The 23,401-nt window shown below is 27.7% G+C and overlaps 1 protein-coding gene across 1 annotated transcript in view; it reads left to right on the top strand.

Annotated features, from left to right (window-relative positions):
* Positions 1–23,401, top strand: part of LOC122508760 — a 172,238-nt gene that overhangs the window by 119,233 nt on the left and 29,604 nt on the right. The window lies entirely within an intron of this gene.

The following is a 23,401-nucleotide window of genomic DNA, read 5'->3' as shown; positions in this document are numbered from 1 at the left end:
TTATCTTCATAAATTATAAAAGTCATCCTGGAAATTTTATTATTTTTAAAAGTCGTAATAAAATTCTTTGTAAAATTCAATTATCTTCAGAAGTAAGAAAATTCGGCAGAAATTAAAATATTTTCAAAAATTTTTTTCTTATTCTCCTCAAAATTTCAATTATCTTTATAAATATCAAAATTCTTCTGCATAATTCAATTATCTTTAAAAGTAATAAAATTCTTTCTTTTAAAATTCAATTATCTGCAATAAATTTTAATAAAATTCTTGTCAAAATATAAATTACCCTTAAAAAAAATGAAATTCATGCTACAAATTAAATTATTTTTTATTTATTATTAAATTTCTCGTCAAAATTTTAATTATCTTTATAAATAATGAAATTTATCCTGAAAATTTAATTATTTTTAAAAGTTCTGATAGAATTCTTTACAAAATTCAATTATCTTCAAACATACGAAAATTCTTTACGGAAATGCAATTTTCTTTTCAAATTTTTTTTTAAATTCTTATAATTTCAATTATGTTTTTAAATATCAAAATTCTTCTGCAAAATTCAATTACTTACTAATGTTTTATAAATTTTTTTCCAATAATCCAATTATTTTCATAAAAAATAATTACATTTTTTTATAAAGTCTTCTCAGTGGGCAAAAAACCATCATTTCTTTAAGAACGTTACAAAAAACGTTCTTAGAACGTTTCATGCCTGCCATATAATGTTCCAAAAAAGTTCCAATGTTTTCAAAACGTTTTAGAAACACAGAACGTTTTCAGAACGTTATTCGGCAGACATGAAACGTTCTAAAAACGTTTTTAGAACGTTTTTAAAACAATGATGGTTCTTTGCCCACTGGGTTATAATATAAAATATAATGATTTTATCACTTGGTCATCTTTGATTGTTATAAAATATTAAGACTTGGAGTCATTATTTTTAAGATAATAGTATTTCCAAGAAGAAATTTATTACTTTAAAAATAATTGAATTATTGTAATGAATATTGTTATTCATGAATATAATTGAATAATAGAGAAATCATTAAAAAATTTGCAAGAAGATCGAAGGCGGGAAAAGCAGTGATTTTGATTTTTTAAAATAATTATTTATTTTACATAGGATTAGCCACAAATTTAAATATTATGGTGTATTTGGAAATGTTTTCTTTAATTAAAAAATACTTTTATGTACTGCATTTGAAAATCATATTTTCTTCTGCAGATAGGGCATTTGCGAAAATATGGATTCTGCTCGTAGCTTTCCTCATCTTCGTCGATCACATAATTTTCATTGTAAATTGTAAAACATATGTCACAAAATGGAATGTGCCCACAGTTTGGAAGGCAAATGGTGGGCAGTCTGTTTTGACAAACACAGCAAGCAATTGTACCTGCAACAAAAAAGAGAAAATAATTGCAAAATTTTAAGAAACTGTATTATTTTTTAATGATAATAGAAAATTTTACGAGAATTTCTATTTTTAAATTTAATTTAATATTTTTGGCGAAAAATTTCATTATTTTTTAAAATAATTGAATTCACGAGAAGAATTTAATTAAAATTTTAGAAAATAGTTGTATTTTTATTTAGAATAGTATTAATATTTGAAAGCAATTTAATTCCTTGTAAAAATTGAATTATTTCTTAAAAAGTAATTCAATTTATGTGAAAAACGCAATTCATTTTGATAAATAATTTAATTCCAGATAAGAATATTAATAATTTCAGAAAATAATTAAATTAATTGAAAACAATTGAATTCCTCTGTTAAATTTTATTTCTTTTTTAAAATAATTGAATTTCTGTGAATAATTTTATAATTTTTTTTCAATAATAGAATGTCTGAAAACTTTTATTAAATTTTTTGAAAATAATTCAATTTTACGCGAAGAACTTTATAAAAAGTTTGAAAAATAATTGAATTTTACACAAAGAGTTTTATTAATTTTTTGAAATTGTTAAATTATTGCGAAGCATTTTACTTTTTGAAAATAATTGAATTCTTACTACCAATTTCATTATTTTTTTTGAAAATAATTAAATTCCTGTGAAGAATGTTATTAAAAGTTTCAAAATAATTGGATTCTTAATGAGAATTTTAATAATACTTAAAAACAATTTAATTTCTTGAAAAAATTGAATTATTTCTTAAAAAGTAATTCAATTTACGTGAACCCTTACGGAAAAAAATGACATGAAAAAAATGACACTCATGAGTGTCGTATTTTGAGTGTGGTTATTTCGCTACCACACTCAAAAAATGACACTCAAAAAACGACATGGAAAATGATACTTGATAAACATCGCTTCAAAAATTATAATTCTAATCAATAATAATAATAATATGGCTGATTTAACAAATTAAAATTATTTGCATCGAGTGCAAAAACAGGAGAGATAACGAACAGAATAAAATTCCGCGAATATTCGTAAGAATGCTGCCTCCTTATATACTTTTCAAGTTTCGTGTTAGTTGCGAGAGAGTTTGAAACAACACCTCCTACGGAGCTTTGAGCGAACTACGTAAATTGTTCACTCTTTACGTAGTTCGCTCAAAGCTCCGTAGGAGGTGTTGTTTCAAACTCTTTCGCAACTAACACGAAACTTAAAAAGTATATAAGGAGGCAGCATTCTTACGAATATTCGCGGAATTTTATTCTATTCGTTATCTCTCCTGTTTTTGCACTCGATGCAAATAATTTTAATTTGTTAAATCAGACATATTATTATTATTATTATTATTATTATTGATTAGAATTATAATTTTTGAAGCGATGTTTATCAAGTATCATTTTCCATGTCGTTTTTTGAGTGTCATTTTTTGAGTGTGGTAGCGAAATAACCACACTCAAAATACGACACTCATGAGTGTCATTTTTTTCATGTCATTTTTTTCCGTAAGGGAAAAACGCAATTCATTTTGATAAATAATTAAATTCCAGTTACGAATATTAATAATGTTAGAAAATAATTAAATTAATTGAAAAAAATTGAATTCCTCTGTTGTATTTTATTTATTTTTAAAAATAATTGAATATTTGTGAATAATTGGATTATTTTTTTAATAATTGAATTTCTGTGAAAAAATGTATTAAATGTTTTGAATTTTTTTAGATTTTGTAAAAATTATACTACTTTACCTATATTTCCATTGCTGCTTCTATTGTCTTGTTCATTTCGCCGCTGAATAGGATGTTGTTGTCCGTCCGCTGAAGTTGCCGCAACCGGAACAAGGTTATCATTACCTATTGAAAAATTGAAAAATAAAATCCAAATAATTTGAATTAGTTCACAAATTAGATTACAATCGTATAGAATGATTCTTTGAAAAAATTGAATTATTTTTTAAAAACAATTCAATTAAAAAATTCAATTAATTTTGATAAACAATTAAATTTCAGATAAGAATTTTAGAAAATAATTATATTAATTGAAAACAATTGAATTCCTCTGTTGAATTTTATTTATCTTTCAAAATAATTGAATTTCTTTGAATAATGTTAATAAAAGTTTTTTTAAAATGAATTTTAGTATTTATAAAAATAATTGGAAATTTGACGAAAATTTCCATTTTTTAATTGAATTTAATATTTTTTGACAAAATTTTTTTTACCTTTTGAAAATAATTGAATTCTTACTACGAATTTTATCAATTTTTCTTAAATAATTAACTTCTTTTAAAAAAATTTATCAAAATTGAAAGTATTGAAAGTATTTGAATTTCAGCGAAGAGTTTCATTATTTTTGGAAAATAATTGAATTTTTGTCAAAGATTTTAGACAAAAAATGTAAATTCGTTTAATAAATTTACCTGCTGCTTCTTCCGAGTTTGGGGCTTCATTTTCCGTCTCGTTTTCGGGTTCCTCATCTGATATATTTATCACATCTCCACCTAAAAGGAAATTTAAATATTAAAACAAATCGTATTGATTACGTTTAATAATTGGATTAAAATCTTATTGAAGATATTGAAATTATATTTGTCAATAATCTTATTGAAATTGGTGAAAATAATTTTAATTACATACATCGACCAAAAAATAAATTTCTTTAATTAAATGTTAACTGCTCCTGTTTAAAAATTTAGATTAAAAATATTTGACATTCTCTGAGGAATTTTTATTACATTTGTAAAACCAGTTGAATTCTTTTTAACTAATGTTATTGAAATTTTTATTTTCTTTAAAAATAATTGAATTTATAAGAAGAATTTCATTAATTTTTAGAAAATAATTGCATAATTTTAAGAAACTTTACTATTTTTAAAAGATAATAGAAAATTTTACGAGAATTTCTATTTTTTAATTTAATTTAATATTTTGGCGAAAAATTTCATTATTTTTTAAAAATATTTAAACTTCTGTGAAGAATTTTATTAAATTTTTAGAAAATAGTTGTATTTTTACTAAGAATTGTATTAATATTTGAAAACAATTTAATTCCTTGGAAAAATTGAATTATTTCTTAAAAAGTAATTCAATTTATGTGAAAAATGCAATTAATTTTGATAAATAATTTCATTCCAGATAGGAATATTAATAATTTTAGAAAATAATTAAATTAATTGAAATCAATTGAATTTCTTTGAATAATGTTATTAAAAGTTATAAAATAAATTTTAGTATTTATAAAAATAATTGGAAATTTGACAAAAGTTTCCTTTTTTAATTGAATTTAATATTTTTTGCAAAAAAATTTTTTTTACTTTTTTAAAATACATGAATTCTTACTACGAATTTTATCAATTTTTCTTAAATAATTAAATTCTTTTAAAACAATTTATCAAAATTGTTAGTATTGAAAGTATTTGAATTTCAGCGAAGAATTTTATTATTTGTGGAAAATAATTTAATTTTGAAAAAAGATTTTCGATTAAAAAATAAATTGGTTTAAAAAATTATATTCATTTACCTGCTGCTTCGTCCGAGTTTAAAGCTTCATTTTCCGGCTCGTTTTCTGGATCTGCTTCTTCTCCTTCGATGATATCTTCCTCATCTGATATATGTATCACATCTCCACCTAAAAGGAAATTAAAAAATTAGAACAAATCGTATTGACTACGTTTAATAATTGGATTAAAATCTTATTGAAGACATTGAAATTACATTTCTCAATAATCTTATTGAAATTGGTGAAAATAATTTTAATTACATACACCGACCAAATAATAAATTTCTTTAATTAAATGTATTATTAAATGTTACCTGCTATTTCTTAACGATCCTGTTGGTCATCGTCTGAACTCTCTTCCGTATCAGATATAAGGCTCTCATTATCTACTAGAAAATTAAAAAATAAGAACAAATCAATTTGAGTTAGTTTATAAAATTTAGTTTATTAAAATTTTGATAACAAGCTTCGGAACAATAGTTTCAAAAAAAATCAAAAAGTAGTTTTAAAATGGGGGATAGTAATAAAAAATTTGCTATCGAAAAATTATATTTTCCGACTAATTGAAATCGTTGTAGACAATTTGCAAAAATAAACTAGTTTATATAAACATTTTTTAAAATGAGTAATTTATTTTAATTCAAATTTTCAAATAATAGAATTGTTTCGGATGAAGCTGAAGCTGGCACCCAGTTATTAGCAACCAGTTAATTTTTAAAAAATTTGGGTTGGCAATAAAACAAAAGAAAACCAACGTCAGGCGCTCAACAGGGCTCTAACGGAAAGCAAACCATTAAATTAATATTCAATAATACTAAAATAAACATCACTAGTAAATACAAATAATAAATGATTATTATTTATACATTTAAATTGATATATAAATAATAAAAAATTGTAGTTTAAAAGAAATATTAATAATATAAATAAATAATATTATTTTTTCAGGATAAAATAAGTTTAAAAACATAGAAAAAATTTATATTTCTTTCCTTTACTAAAAATAAGTTGTGCACTATTTTTTCCTAAGTTTCTGGGAGTAGAATAAAGTAGAAAAAGCATATTTGCTCAGAAGACGCGAACATTGAATAGTAAGAAATCAATTTTTCTGAAAAATAATTGAGAAAATTTCTAATTATTTCCTTGACTAAATATTAGTGGTGGTACACTATTTTTTTCTAAGCTTCTGGGAGTAAAATAAAGTAGAAAAAGAATATTTAGTCAAAAGACGCGAATATTAAATAGGAAAAAATCAATTTTTTTGAAAAAAATTGAAAAAAATTTCTAATTTATTGCTTGACCAAAAATAAGTGGTGCACTATTTTTTTCTAAGCTTATGGGAGTAGAATAAAGTAGAAAAAGCATATTTGCTCAGAAGACGCTAACATTGAATAGTAAAAAATTAATTTTTCTGAAAAAAATTTTAAAAAAATTTGTAAAAATTTTCTAATTTTTTCCTTGCCTAAAAATAAGTGGTGCACTACTTTTTCCTAAGCTTCTGGGAGTAAAATAAAGTATAAAAAGAATATTTGGTCAGAAAACGAGAAAAATAGATAGCAAAAAATCAATTTTTTCTGAAAAAAATGGAAAATTTTTTTTTTTAATTTCCAATTATGTCCATGACTAAATATAAGTGGTGCACTATTTTTTCCTCTTCTTGTGGGAGTAGAATAAAGTAGAAAAAGCATATTTGCAGGGCTCGGATCGACTTTAAGACTCAAAAAAAGTCGCTTTAGTCGCATAAATTCACAACAAAAGTCGTAAAAAAGTCGCATGGAATTTTAGAAAAAACGACAAAAAGGGAACACGAAATTGTCAAAATTGTAAAAAAATCACATTTCTCGACAACAGATACTTTAATATCAAACAATCCGGAATAAAATTTAATAAAATTCAAAGCAAAATTTTAATTAGGTATTTTTAACATTTTTTTAAAAATTCTTTTTAAAATGTAAAATATTTTTATAAATAATAAAATTCTTCTCCTAAATTCAACTATTTAAAAAAAAATTTAATAAAATTCTTCTCTAAAATTCAATTATCTTTATAAATAATAAAATTCTTCTCTGAAATTCAATTATTTTTATAAGTAATAAAATTCTTCGCAGAAATTCAATTATTTTAAAAGTTCTAATAAAATTCTCGTCAAAATTTCAATTATCTTTGAGAGTAATAAAATTCTTTTATGAAATTCAATTATTTGCAAAAGTAATAAAATTCTTCGCAGAAATTCAATTATTTGCAAAATTTTCTTTAAATATCTCGTCAAAATTATCATTATCTTCATAAATAATAAAATTCATCTTAAAAATTTAATTATTTTCAAAAGTTCTGATAAAATTCTTTACAACATTCAATTATCTTCAAAAAGTAAGAAAATTCTTCTCAGAAATTATATAATTCTCAAATTTTTTTTTAAATTTTTCTCAAAATTTCAATTATTTTTGTAAATATCAAAATTCGTCTGCAAAATTCAATTACATTTAAACATTATTACAAAAATTTGTTTAAAATTTCAATTACCTTTGAGAGTAATAAAATTCTTTTCTGAAATTCAATTATTTGCAAAAGTAATAAAATTCTTCGCAGAAATTCAATTATTTTTAAAATTTTCTTTAAATATCTCGTCAAAATTATCATTGTCTTCATAAATAATAAAATTCATCATAAAAATTTAATTATTTTCAACAGTGCTGATAAAATTCTTTGCAAAATTCAAATTATCTTCAAAAAGTAAGAAAATTCTTGTCAGAAATTAAATTATTCTCAAATTTTTTTTTTAAATTTTTCTCAAAATTTCAATTATTTTTGTAAATATCAAAATTCGTCTGCAAAATTCAATTACATTCAAACATTATTACAAAATTTTGTTCAAAATTTCAATTACCTTTGAGAGTAATAAAATTCTTTTCTGAAATTCAATTATTATTTGCAAAAGTAATAAAAATCTTCGCAGAAATTCAATTATTTTTAAAATTTTCTTTAAATATCTCGTCAAAATTATCATTGTCTTCATAAATAATAAAATTCATCATAAAAATTTAATTATTTTCAACAGTGCTGATAAAATTCTTTGCAAAATTCAAATTATCTTCAAAAAGTAAGAAAATTCTTGTCAGAAATTAAATTATTCTCAATTTTTTTTTTAAATTCTCCTCAAAATTTCAATTATCTTTATAAATATTAAAATTCTTCTGCAAAATTCAATTACTTTTAAACATTTTTAAAAAAATCTATTCAAAATTCCAATTCTCTTTAAGAGTAATAAAATTCTTCTCTGAAATTCAATTATTTGCAAAAGTAATAAAATTCTTTGCAGAAATTCAATTATTTTCAAAATTTTCTTTAAATATCTCGAATATTCGAGATCACTCGGAGTGATCGATTTCTTCATGTTTGATAACAATTTTTTATAAGTTGTTTAATTACAAAAAAAGGTTTGAATTTGAATCTTTTGAAAAATTTTAATTCCTATGGAAAAATAATTATTAAATATTTATTTAAAAAAGAAGTTATTGATGTTTTTGACAAATTTGAAAGAAATTTGTTAATAAATGTAACAGAACATTTTCTTTACTTAAACTTTTTCCTTTAAATTTAAAAAAATTTTAAATTTCTGTCGCATTTTACTAAAAAAAATCTCGAAAAGCCCTGTAAAAGTAGATATTTTACCGTTCTCCAATCCTTGGTCTACATGCATGTTGACATGAACTATCGCATCTTCTTGTACGGTTGTATTTAAATACACTATTATGTTTCTTTTCAGAATACTTCCCACTTGAAACATGAAATCGGATCTACTGTTTGGTTGTCCATTGAAAAGATCTATCTGTTGTTTTAAATCTGCACATATGCTTCTTCTTAAAACTTTTAGCATTCTTACGAGATTTTTTTTTATTGGATTCATTGCACATTTAAAATCATTCTGAACGGTGTAGTTGAATTTTGCCAATTTTTCTGTAATCATGATTGTAATTATTTTTACTGTTTTATTAATAATTTATTAAACATTGAATAATAATAATACAATACAGTTTACCTGTGAATTTCCACATTTTTCGCAAGGAGCCAATACTCCCTAATAGTAAGTTGTCATATTCTTGAAAACAGTTTAAAATATTTTCTATGCTTCTTCTTATATGCAACGCTTCTTTTGAGAAACTTTGAACTTTTGAACTTTTTTCTTTCAAAACTTTCGAAAAAATGTTGCATATGAGGGAATTGGTTTTCGTCTTTCGATTTATTTATTAGCTCTTCAAATGCCTCTTCCATATAATTTGGTTCTATGAAAGGTAATGCCATAATCTGAATTAAAATTTTTTTAATTACTGTCATTTCCTCATTTCTGAAATATTCCTCCAACAATCTGTCCCTGGATATCATGTTACGTACAATCTGTAGAAAATGGAATATTACAATTTAAAAGAATTAACATTGAGAAAATGTGATTAGTTATAATAATACTTTTAGATATGTGACGATATCTAGTGTGACTGTTGTTTCTTGAAATACCAAGGAAATTGCAGTTCGTAGATTCTGGTTATCCGTGGTGATGATGTTGTCAATTATTAGTATTGGAATTTTATCCTGTATTTCAGTGAATATGAATACGTAATCATTGACTTCACATGATTTCATTAGTACGTAAGCAAAAGGGAAAATCTGAAAAAATTAAACGTTAGAAGTTAGTTAAAGAATACAAGTTTTCAAACCAATTTCATAAAAAATTATAATACATTACGTGATTTTTAACAACTTTCGAGATCGATAGCAACTGTTTGCATCCATGCAATTGTGGAATGCAAAAGTTGTTGACGTGCATCATAAAACGTTCTCCCTGAGTCATAACAAGATTATTTGAAAACTCTGAATCCATTATTAAAACTGATCGATTTTGGTTGTCGTCTACTAGTCTGTATTCTAAGTATACATTTTTACACCCTGTGAGGCGCCTCCAGTTGTGCATATTTAATGTGTTAACAAATGTTGTTAAATCTTGAACCTCATTAGGAATGTTCTTCTTCCTTCTTCTCTCCATAGATTTTTTAACCTTGGAGTAAGGCAAGTCCCTCGGTGCTTCACCATGTCTGAAAATTTAAAAAAAGTACCTTGTTTAATATTAGAGGCATTTAATTTCAAACCATTCCACTGAAAAAAAATCGCAAGGAGAGCAATTTTCTCATTAATTTTATTATATAAAATAGTATATGTCGTAACGAGTGCGAGCAGTTGCAAATTTTTGAATGAGCGCTTTTATTGGAACGAACTGTAGACAAAGCGGGGTCCATAGGACTCCGCGAGTATCTATTTTCAGGGTTGCCACAGGTCAGAAAAATCAGGGAATTCAGGGAAAAGTCACGGAAAGTAAAATTGGTCAGGGAAAAGTCAGGGATTTTTATTTAAGTAACTGGAAAAAATTGAATTTTGGAGAAGTTAAAAATGATTGCAGAAATTCAATTATTTTCAAAAGTAATAAAATTCTTCGTAAAAATTCAATTATGTTCAAAAGTTAAAAAAAAATTCTCGTCAAAATTCAATTATCTTTAAAAATAATAAAATTCTTCTCCAAATTTCAATTATTTTCAAAGATTTTAATAAAATTCTTTGCAAAATTTCAATTATTTTCAAAAATTTTTTCTCAATTCAATGATTTTCAATTTCTAGTTTTAAAAAAAAAATTTCAAAAGAATTAAATTATTTAAAAGAAAAAGTTTGATAAAATTCTAAGCAAACTTCGCAATAATTCAATTATTTTCATAAATAATAATATTTTTTACAAAAATTCAATTATTTTTATGAATAATAAAATACATCATAGAATTTCAATTATTTTTAATACAATTTTAATTGAATTCCTCGAAAAATTTAATTATTCTTGAAAATTTTATTAAAATTTCTCAAAAAAATTCAAATTTGTTGATAAAATTCTTTATGACAATTTAGTTTAGAAAAACATTTATTTATTCAATAAATTATTTATTTTTTTATTTAAATAATTGAATTCTTGTAAAATTTTCCAATAAAAATTGATTTGAAAATAAATATTAGTTAAAATTTTAAATAATAATTGAATATTAAACGCATTACAGCATGAATTTTTAAAAATACATAATTGATAAAATACATAATTGAATTGTTTCGAAGAATTTTAACAAAATTTTTGAAAATAGTGACATTTTTCGAAGAATTTACTTAAAATTGTATTAAAAATAATGTACATCCTGTGAAGAATTTTATTAATTTATGAAAGTAATTGAATTCTTGCAATGAATTTTTTCAAATTTTTTTTTAAATAATTGAAATAATGTAAAGAATCTTATTATTTATAAAAATAATTGAATTCCTGCATCGAATTTTATTACATTTTTTTAAATAATTGAATTCTTTTGAGAACTGTTATTAAAAAAGTAGATTGTGAAAATATTTGAATTTCGACGAAAAATTTCATTATCCTATTCGTGAAATGTAATTGAATTCTTACAAAAAATTAAGAGAATAATTCCATTTTTCTAGGAATTCACTTTAAATTGTATTATAAAAAATTGAAATCCTCCGAAAAATTTTATAATTTCTGAAAATAATGTAATTCTTACAAAGAATTTTATCAATTTTTTTTAAATAATTGAATTCATGTGGAAAATTTAATTACTTGTAAAAATAATTAAATTTATGCAACGAATTTTATTACATTTTATTTAAATAATTATATTCTTTGGAAAACTTGTATTCAAAATGTAAATTTTGAAAATTTTCAAATTTCAGCGAAGAGTTTCTGTTTAGTTTATTTTAGCTGGGTTTCACAAATAAATTCGAATAAAAGACGAAAGCGTGTGTGCGAGAACATCTTTTTAATCGCCATATTGAAAAACAGTAGTACATAAAAAGAAACGGCAGAGGCCGATAAAACATTTCAGCGGGAACAGATTAAAAATTCAAATTCAAACATGCCCCCCAACTTGAAAGATCTAGCTTTCAAAATTAAGATATAAATCGTCAAAGAGTGAATACAATTTACATAAATTTAAAAACAACACATTAAATTCACAAATTTGAAGGAACATTGGAACATTTAACTTTGAAGTAAAAGCAAATAATAATAATTATAATTTTACAAAAATCCCTTTTTTTTACTTCATAGTCTTTCGTTATTCGATCGGCAACGGGCAGACAGACGTTAACGCTCGTTGAGTTTTGCCCGAACACGTCCTAAGAGTGACAGCACGAACGACTCCATCCTTGCCAGGATGCAGTTCTATCACTCTTCCTAGTTTCCATCTTAGGGGGGGAAGATCTTTGTCCTTGATTAACACTAGGGCATTCTCGTTGATTTGCGGGTGTGGTTTTCTCCATTTAATTCTTTGCTGAAGCTCGGAAATATACTCTTGGCTCCATCTTTTCCAAAAATGCTGTTGAATTTGCTGGATTAATTGCCACCTGGAGAGTCTGTTTTCGGGTAGATGCGTCAAATCTGGATCAGCAACTGTAGGTCTCCCTAGCAAAAAGTGAGCTGGGGTCAAAGGAGAATAATCGTGTGGGTCTGAGGAAAGAGGAGTTAAGGGGCGAGAATTTAACAGACCTTCAATTTGTACAATAAGAGTATAAAACTCTTCAAAAGTTAATACTTGGTTGCCGGCAACTCGTTTTAGATGGTACTTAGTGGACTTTACTCCGGCTTCCCAAATTCCACCAAAATGTGGAGAATAAGCCGGAATAAAGTGCCAAGTAAATCCCATGTCGTGTACGATATCCCTCAAATTTTCATTTTCTCGAGCTAAAAAGGTTCCTAATTGATCGAGCTCATTCCTTGCTCCCACAAATGACAAACCATTGTCTGAATACATGTGACCCGGTTTTCCTCGACGAAAAACAAATCGTCTAAGTGTAGCAATGAACGCTTCGGAAGTCAAATCAGAGACGAGCTCCAAATGAAGGGCCTTTGTTGCAAGGCACACAAATACGCTTATATAACACTTGCTAGATTTTGCTCCGCGACCCTTTCTGTCCTTTATCATGAAGGTCCCTGCGTAGTCCACTCCAGTGTTATAGAAAGGAGGTGACGGGGAAACACGGGCTTTCGGCAAGTCACCCATAATAGGATTCGTTATTCTCGGTTTTACTTTAAAGCAAGTAATGCATTTTCTAGTCACATTTTTAGCAAGATTGCGTCCCCCCAATGGCCAAAACTGCTCACGAATAGTGTAAAGCAATAATTGAGGACCCGCATGCATTAAACGTCTATGTTCGTTTTCAAAAAGTAATTTAGCAAATTTGTCAGATGCAGAAATTAGCATAGGGTGCTTTTTGTTCTCGTTAAAGTCGGAATTGTTCAATCTACCACCAACTTTCAATATATTTTTATCGTCAAGGAAAGGATTAAGCGAAGACAAATTTCCCTTAGTTATTACTTTTTTGAGACAACATTTTTATTTCATTCGAAAACGTTCTTTTTTGAGAAATTCGCACCAAATCTAGTTTTGCATCTTCTAGTTCAACGGGATTTAAAGCGCCTAATAACTTGAGATTTTCTGATTTTAAATTGTGGAGAAATCGTTTGGAATATGCCACGATTCTTATAATTCGAGGAAGATTTTCGAATTTGTTGAAAAGAGATTGATCGATTGAAATTTCCTTTGTTAATAAATTACAGCCCTTTTTGAAACCAGGAACATCGTCAGGTAAGACCACATTGGAAGGCCATTCAGATTTATCGTTAAATAGAAATTCAGGACCTTGCCACCATAATTTTAAACTAGCGAGAAGATTCGGAGCAACACCTCGAGAAATACAATCCGCTGGATTGTTTTCACTCCTAACGTGTCTCCAACTATCAATTTCTGTTAAGTCTTGAATTTGACTGACTCGATTTCCTACGAAAGTTTCGAGCGCACCAGACTGAGCTCTTAGCCAACATAAAACTATTGTCGAGTCACACCAGTAATAAGTACTATTAATATTGGTGTCTAAAGCCTTTGTAACCTTAGCAGTCAATTTCGCTAATTCGAGAGCACCGCAAAGTTCGAGACGAGGAATAGACTTAGTTTTTAGCGGGGAAACTCGAGATTTGGAGCAAATCAATTGCACTTGAATGTTACCTGACGCGTCTTCCGAACGAAGATAGACACATGCTCCGTATGCGTTTTTCGCAGCATCGGAAAAACCGTGAATTTCGATATTTGCAGGTTCTAAACAAACTATACGTCGAGGAATCGACAGCGCATTTAGATTTGGGAGTTGTCTTCTGTATTCTAACCATTGTGCGTTAATCTCTACCGGAAGACATTCATCCCAAGATACCTTTTCGAGCCAAAGCCGTTGGAGTAAAATCTTCGCAATTACGATACAAGGACCAAGAAGACCCAACGGATCAAAAATTCGCGCGATGTCAGACAAAATTTGTCTTTTTGTAATTTTGTTACTACTCGAAACATTAACGGAATAAAGTAAACGATCAGAATTAGCTTGCCACGTCAAACCGAGCATTTTAATTTGATCATCATTCGAAAAATTGATTGTTTCCGCGTTATTTTTGAAATCTACAAGATCCTCGATGACACGCGGGTCATTAGAAATCCATTTTCGGAGTTCATACCCTCCTGTCAATAAGACTTCAAAAACCTTTTTCGCTATGCGTTTAGCTCCTTCAATTGAGTCCGAGCCTGAAACAAAATCATCCACATAAAAATCATGTTGAATAACCTTTGCTATTTCAGGAAGAGTATTTTTACAATCAAAAGCAATTTGGTGCAGTCACCTAATAGCTAAATACGACGCAGCCGCGGTGCCGTAGGTGACGGTGTTCAAATTGTAAATTTTTATTGGACCGTTTTCGTCAGGACGCCACAAAATACGTTGAAGAGGGCGTCTCGTTTAGTGGTTTTTTCAAAAAACGATTCACAATATTTGTCATTAAGAGTTTTTGGTTTACTTTCAAAATGCTCATCTAATTCCCAAAATTTAGTTAACTGCGTCTCCAAATTTAAGGTTTGAATTAAATTGCAATTGACAGTGTTCAAAACGGGGTTTAAACACAGATTTGGCGTTGGACCTGCCAAAATCCAACCAAGCCTTGTTTTTTGAAGCAATAGACCTTCATTGTTTAACTTCACTTGACCTAACGAGATTAAATTCCAAAATATATTGTTTCCTATTAATATGTCGATTTTTCCCGATTTTCCAAAATCAGGATCAGCCAAAGGAAGATAAGAAGGGATTTCCAAAGTTAAAGATTTAATTGCTGAATGCGGAGAATGAGTCGTGATTTCCGGGACAATGAGGCATAAAATTTTGAATGTAAAATTGCACTGCTTGGATGAAATTTGTACAACACATCTATATTTTATATTTGACGCTAAATTGTTGACGGCATTTAAAGTGACATCGATTGGAATTTTCTCAAGATTGAGGAAATTAGCGAACTTTTCGGTAATTAAGCCTGTTTGAGAACCATTGTCGAGAATAGCACGGGCTGTTTTCAATTTTTTGTTTGAATTTTCTACCAGGACTGAAGCAGTCGATAAGACCCCATCATTTGCAATGTTAATACAACACGACGTCACCGATTTACTGTTATTTAATCTGGAAGAATTTGTTTCATCGGAAGTAGTTGCCTTTTCAAAATGTAGAAGTGTATTGTGCTTCATCTGACATTTTTTACAGCCCTGAGATTTGCAATCTTTTATGAAATGATTGGGTCTTAAACAATTTAAGCAGATTTTTAAAGGTTTTATTTTTTCGACTCTTTGTTGAGGAGAAAGTGAAAGAAATTTGGAGCAGTTTTGTAAGTGGTGATCTTCATCACAAATCAAGCAATTTAATTTTTTGGTCAGAAAGGATTTGACTTTTGTCTGGCTGCTAGATTGAGGAGGTTTTATTTTTGTATTTTTGTCAATTTGTAAATTGTTAATCTCTAAAGTTTCTAACATATCTGCCCTACCTTTTAAAAAACGCTTCAAATTCTCGAGAGTAATTACTTCATTATCAGTTTTTTCTTTCTCCCACGCGCGAGCAGTTATTTTGTCTAATTTAGTGGAAATCATGTAAATTAATAAAGCGTCCCAATGTTGAGTGGGTAATCTTAAAGCGGTTAGAGCCCTTAAATGTTTATTCAAAGTGTCTACTACTTGTCGAAGTTGGGAAGCACTTTCTTTTTGAATTGGCTCGATGTTAAAAATTGATTTCAAGTGATTTTGAACTAAAAGATTTGTATTATCGAAACGCGTACGTAAAGCTTCCCATGCCACTAAATAATTTGCTGCCGAGAACTCGAGAGATTTTATAATTTGTTCGGCATCACCCTCGACCGCTGCTCTCAAGTAATGGAATTTTTGTATGTTGCTAATTTGGTTGTTGTCATGAATAAGGGAAGAAAAGGTGTCGCGGAAACCTAACCATTCTGAGAGCTCGCCTCTGAATTTTGGTAATTCAATTGTAGGCAGTTTAACACCTAGTGGTTGATTCGCGTGAAAATTAACGTTCAATGCATTATCTTGTTGATTATTTTGAGCGTTACGTTGTTGCATGCCAGGAGGAGCTCGATCAACCGGAATTCCCTGAGCTATCAAACTTTGAGCTAAAGCTACACTTTCAAAATAAGTTTTTTCAAATGTTTCGCGATAATCAACAGTGTCCCCCTCATTGTCTGTCAATTCTTCTATGTTTGATTGTATTTTATCAAAATCGACAAAAGATTGTTTAATATTGTCTACTCTATTTTGTAATTCTAATTTAACGACATCTACTAATGGGATTTGATTGTCAAGATTACTTGTTTTTATTTTGTTGACATGTTTTGCAAAACTTGTTAATTTTAATTTACAACTACCGCGTTTTTTAACTAATTGATTTATTTCGGCCATTTTGATGGAATGGAAACGAAACAAGGAACGGGGAAAAGAACTAGGAATGCTCACGTGACCTTTGCGTTGATTCTCCTTCCTTCCGGGACGCCTTGCGTTGATCGCTGCTCGAAAATGGCGTCAATACTTCCCGTCTTGATTCAGGATGCGAAATGAGATGATTTATTTTTCACAGGAAGTCTGCTTCCACTCTCCGCTGTTGATCTCCAATTGTTTGACGTGTTGAATAGATTGAAACGATGCAAATTATTGAATGTAGATGTTTGGCGATTTGTAGTGCGAATGTAATCCAAATTTGTTAAGTAAAATAGTTTACCACGTTGTGATTGCCTTTGTGACGGCTGTTGCGAAAACAGGAACAATTATTATTTGTATCAAATGTAAACGAAAACGAAACTTGTATGCCTTTGTAACGGCGTTGCAAAGTAAAAAAGGTCTAAATGCACGCACTGCGCATTTATCTAACCACGCCGTCTTGTCTCACAATAGAAAGTTTGATTGTTAGATTCAACTTGCAATTTGTCACAAAACTTCACAAATAACGTCCGAATAACTTCACCTAAGCCATCCGGCTCGAAGGACCATTTTGTTTAGTTTATTTTAGCTGGGTTTCACAAATAAATTCGAATAAAAGACGAAAGCGTGTGTGCGAGAACATCTTTTTAATCGCCATATTGAAAAACAGTAGTACATAAAAAGAAACGGCAGAGGCCGATAAAACATTTCAGCGGGAACAGATTAAAAATTCAAATTCAAACAGTTTCATTATTTATGAAATGTACGTAATTTAATTCTTGCAAAAAAATGTTTGAAGATAATTTTATTTTTCGAGAAATTTATTTAAAATTGTATGAAAAATAATCGAAACCATATGGAGAATTTTTATTATTTATGAACATAATTGAATTATTGCTTAAAATTTTATTATAATTTTTGTAAATAATTAAATTTTTTTTTGAAAAATTTTATGGGAATTAAAATTATTATAAAACATGAAAATACCAATTACTCCGAGTCTTCGACTCAGAGTAATTTATATCTTCATGTTTTATAATAATATTCTTATAAGTTGTTTAATTTTAAAAATGTTTGAATTTAAATGTTTTAAAGAATTTAAATTCCTATGGAAAAATAATAATTAACTACTTATTTAAAAATTTAGTTATTGATGTTTGCGAATAATTTTACAATTTAAGAAATTCGTAAGTAAATGTAATAGAATGTTTTTTTTATAATGTTTTTTCTAATAATGTTTAGAGTGATTTAGAATGTTCTTTATGGTCAGGGAAAAAGTCAAAATTTTGTCTGAAAATCAGGGAAAAATAAAATTAAATATTTGTGGCAACCCTGATTTTTCAAATTTCTCCGAATAAGGGGACAAGCGCAAGGCTTGGAAAGGATACTACCAGTCGCAATGAAATAATTTCATTCTAATTTTCAGAAAATCTTCTTAAATATGCGCCAAGAATATTCACCATTTAAATGAAGTTGGAAATATTCTTACAATAAGAAGAACATTATTATTGTAAGAATATTTCCCACTTCATTTAAGTGGGGAATATTCTTGGCGCATACTTAATAAGTTTTTCTTAAAATTAGAATGTAATTTTTTCAGTACGGGTAGCAGTGACAAACCTTGAGCCGCTCGCTGCTACCTGACTGATATTATCCCTATCAACCATGCGTTCGTCCCCTTATTTTATGTAGCTCTTTAATTTTGGAAAAATTGTGGTGTTGCAATTTTTAAAAATAATAAAATTTCAAAAGGTTTTAAAATTGAAATTATTTGAGATTTCCATTCATTTTGAAAAATATAAGTGACAGTAAGTCTTTTCAATATTTATTGCTTTCTCATGGAGGAAGTATTTAATAAGAATTGTCGAAGTTATGTACAATTTAATTCAGAAATTTAAAAAATTTTTAAAAATAATTCTCAAGTTCCTTTTAGTTCAAAAACAAAAACTGCCCGAAAAATCGTATTTTTTAAAAAGACAATTTTTTAAATTAATTAATTTTGCATATATACTTACAATTCGCTAATCTCTTGATAAACTACTGATAAAGGTTGAGTTTGGGTTTCAGCGGCAGACAGAAGTTCATTTCGGAATGACAATTCATTTTCCAAATATACATCTGGATCGTGTGAATGATTTGTTATGGGTGAAAATTCGCGGCCAGGCACAATTTTCCCACTTCCTTTGCATTGCAACGTGTTGGACATATTGCACTTATAGTATCTGAAATAACCAATTTAATTCACAATTTACATTATTTTAAACCTTTAAGGTGTATAAACAAACCTACTAATTAAAAATTTTACATCAGATTTTCCAAATTCAAAATATCAAATTCAAAGGTAGCATCGAATAATTTAAAAATTTTATCAAATCAATGTCGTTCTAAGTATTAAAATTATATTCCTGCTTTACTTTTAGATTTAGATCTTCATAATAATTAGTAGCTGGATTCTTTTTTTACGTACTAGTGTCAGTAAAACTTACTATACTGTGGATCTCCCAGTTTCCGTCCACTTTTATTTTAACAATAATAATTATAAAAGAAATTATTTCCTTAAATCTCTTTTGGTGAAGTTATAATTATACTTTAAGACAATAATATTAAACTATTTTCAAAAATTAATTTAAATTACTATAAAAGAATAATATATAAATAAAATAATATCAAATAATATCAAATAAAATTTCACTCACATTTGTAACGCTGGGCGTTGTCAGAATAGAGACTTTTCTTAAAATAGAATAAACCGGTTTTCTTTCCATAGATAATTCTCCCTAACTTGAGACCCTTAAGGTCCCTGACGTTTGTCTATGCATTTTTCCAGCAGTATGTAACTGCGTCTAGGCTGCGGCAGACCTTTTATGTAACACAACGAAAACTATTTCTTCCGATTGTAAAACTTATAAGTTTGAATAAATAATATTATTGTGAAAGTTTATAAATAAATTGATTGTTTAATAATTTATTTAAAAAGACCCGTAACACATTACTCCAAACTTATTTTTTGAAGATTTTACATAATAATATCCATCGAACTGATAAGGAGCTTAATTTTCATTCGCAGTAACAGAAAAATATGAAACCATTAGTAAGATATTGATATATATATGTCGTAGGCAAATAGAAAAATCCGGCATTTAGCTTAATGCCTAGGCATTGGGCTATATGCCGGCAAGTAGATAAATGAATCGTGGAAAATGGTTATTTTCTATTTGCCTCAAATCAATTAGTCATTTAGCTTATTGACTAGGCGTTAATGAAATTGCCTAAGTAGCACCCGGCAAATAGAAAAATGAGAATATGTGCATGTGTCACTCAACAGAAATGTTAAAAAAAAATATGTCAAAATTAATTAACACAAATTGGGTCTTGCATAACTCTTTCGGTTCCGGCTGTAGATCGTGGACCATTTGATTTCGCGACTATTTTTGGTGTCTTTTTAGATGTTCAAAATGGTGTTTATCAGATAGGAACTAAGGGTGGAATTATATAATGTTGGTTTCCTCGAACTGACATTGTGCAATCGGGAACCGAAATTATAAAAGTTGACGACGTATATTGTAAAGATTTACATTAACTTTAAGGGAAGCTGTGTCTCAGCAATCTATGACTGGTGGACAGGGTTACAAAACATGTAACTGTAAGGCAGCTTTTAATCAATGTCAAACAAACAAATGCTCTTGTTACAAGGCTAAAATACTATGTAACTCGCGGTGTCATCAGTCCTCTACATGCCGCAATAAATAAATAAAAAATTTAATTATTATTGATAATAAAATATTTGTGTTAATTAATTTTGACAGATTTTTTTAAATATTTCTGTTGAGTGATACATGCACATATTCTCATTTTTCTATTTGCCGGGTGCTACTTAGACAATTTCCTTAACGCCTAGTCAATAAGCTAAATGACTAATTGATTTCAGGCAATTAGAAAAATAACCATTTTTCACGATTCATTTATCTACTTGCCGTCATTTAGCCCAATGCCTAGGCATTAAGCTAAATGCCAGATTTTTCTATTTGCCTACGACATATATATATATATTTCAGAAAATACAATTTTGACTATTATAAATACATACACTCGATTTTTGTTATAACGAATCTCGTTACAACGTTCTCTCGTTATAACGAACATTAAAATTCTCAATACAACGACAAACAAACACGAACGAATTTAAGAATTTAATTTAACCAAAATTTTGGTTAACTCAAAAAACGACAAAGGTAATAAACCCTTAACTTTATTAAACCTAAAGAATCTAGTGATCTTATTATTATTAAAAATACTTACTTTTTCTTTAAACTGATTCCATAATTGAGAAACTTTTAATATAAATAGAAAAAAAAAATTTATGAAAAATTTTGCACGTATTTGACGTTTTGATTCTCTCCTTCCGTCATCGAGATTGTCGTTATAACAAGAATCGAGTGTAATTATTATCAAAAATCGTAATGTTGTATATAAGAAAAAGTTTTAAAAAAGACATTTCAAAAAAGAAATTGAGGGTTCCAATCAAAGAATCTGCTGTATTTTTAAACCCTCAAAATTCTTCTCTCCTAAATAAAAAAAGAATTTTAGATTACAATTTTTTGTAAACATTTCGTATTTGTATAAAAATTAGAAAAAAATTCCTCCAATTTTATAGGGGAGAGTCTCCAGTTGTAAGACGGGTTTTATTTTTGACCCGTAAATTGTAAACGGGTTAACGAAATTGTAAATAAAATACACTGTTCGAAAGGTAACAGAAATACGCAACTTTTATTAAAAGAAAGTATAGTGTTTCGATGAAGTCAAAAAATTTTACGATACATTTTCCGAGCACAGCGCTTTTTTCAAAAAAAAAAAATGTCTCCAGTTGTGAGACACTCATTAAAAATTGCTAAAATTTAATAAGTTTGACATAAAACGTTATGTTTTGTAGAAATAATTAAATGTATTAATAATATATATTATTATATACTAAATAATAATATTTATTCGCCAAAATATGACTATCAAATAAACACAATTTAATAGCTTCAACAAGAGCATTAAAATTGATTTCTTCTGAATCAATTGACTTTTTTCACTTGACATACCCAAAAATACTAGAAAAAAAACAAAACAACATTTAAATAGTATGCCTGCAAAGTCGTATTTTTTATGCTGCCCAGATGGGTGTTGACACCGTCTCACAACTGGTGATATGCTGTGTCTCACACCCAGAAATTGGCGCTATTTTGAAAAAGGAAAATTAAATTATTTTCAACCGTAGATTGGAACAATGCAATATTGCATCACAAAATATAAGGAAAACACTAAAAGAAAATGCATTACATTTACCTTTTTCAATTAATTAACTTGGAAAAAAAGTACTTTGCATTTATTGAAAAAACGCTTTTTAGTCGATTATCACACACAGTGTTGGTATTTAACAAAAACAGTTTATATATCCGCTTCGGCGTACACGAAAAAGTTGGCTCATATAAAAAGAAATGTTTTTATATAAACCAATCGGCATTTTAATATTGCATGTTAAAAAAAATTTACTGTCTCACAACTGGAGGTGTCTCACAACTGGAGACTCTCCCCTAATTACAACTTTCTCAAATTTTTATTTGAAAATTATTTTTAAACTAAAAATTTTAGGAACGCTTCTTTCATCGGCACCTTCAATTCAGGACCAAAAATATATGCTTTCAAGAAATTTTTTTATAAATGAAGGAAAAAAAATTACAAAACCTATTAAGAAAAAATTTAAACCTTAATCGGAACAGGCAAGTTTTTTTTGTGTAAAATTTATATTTGATAAAAAAACTTCTACTATTATGTCAATTATATATAGGCTGTGTCTACAACTATGAGTACATGTGTGAAACATGTAAAAAAATTTAGATATATGTATGGTTAGCAAAAAAACAATTAGAAAAATAGGAAAATGCTAAAAAATTTTGTATAGGGGAGAGTAAGCCAAACCGGCCATACTAACGGTTTTATTTACTCTTGTGACTAAACGAATCAACCGATTTCATTTTTCGATAAAAACACGTGATTGTTTCAAATTTCTAAATAGCACTTTTGCCAATTTCGCCATTTCAGAGATATTGACACATAATTGGTTTGCCCCACTCTCCCCTAACTATTAGAACAATTATGATTTCATTAAAAATGATAATAAAACAATAGAATTCTTCCTTGTTCATTATCAGCAAATTTTTTTTCATGACGGTAAAAGGAGGTGAAAATCGAACTCCGCCATTTTTATATTAATTATTTCTAATATCAGAAAACTATTTTCAGGACAAAAAATGTGATAAAAATTTATTTTAACATTTTTTTGTATACAATACTTACTTTTCAGCCTGCATTTCTTCCCTAATTGAAAATACAAGTATTTCTTCCTTCCGCCGTTGAGTCTATATTCTTCGTTCTTCTTCTGCGATTTGGTCTATTTAAGCTGGGTAATGCACACACCAATTGTGGTACTTTGAGAATATGAGAATGAGTTAAGGCGCTCTCACAGCTCTGCAAGCATGCCAATACATATGCATAGTTGCAGTGGCGGATTCAGAATTTACTCCAGGGGGGATCATCTATAGATGAGGCGAGCGACGACCATAATTAGGGAGCATTTACACCTTCGGTCTTTCCC

Source organism: Leptopilina heterotoma, unplaced genomic scaffold (genome assembly GCF_015476425.1).
Source record: "Leptopilina heterotoma isolate Lh14 unplaced genomic scaffold, ASM1547642v1 Lhet_569, whole genome shotgun sequence".
Classification (NCBI taxonomy): Eukaryota; Metazoa; Arthropoda; class Insecta; order Hymenoptera; family Figitidae; genus Leptopilina; species Leptopilina heterotoma.
This window is presented reverse-complemented; position numbering and strand designations above follow the sequence as displayed.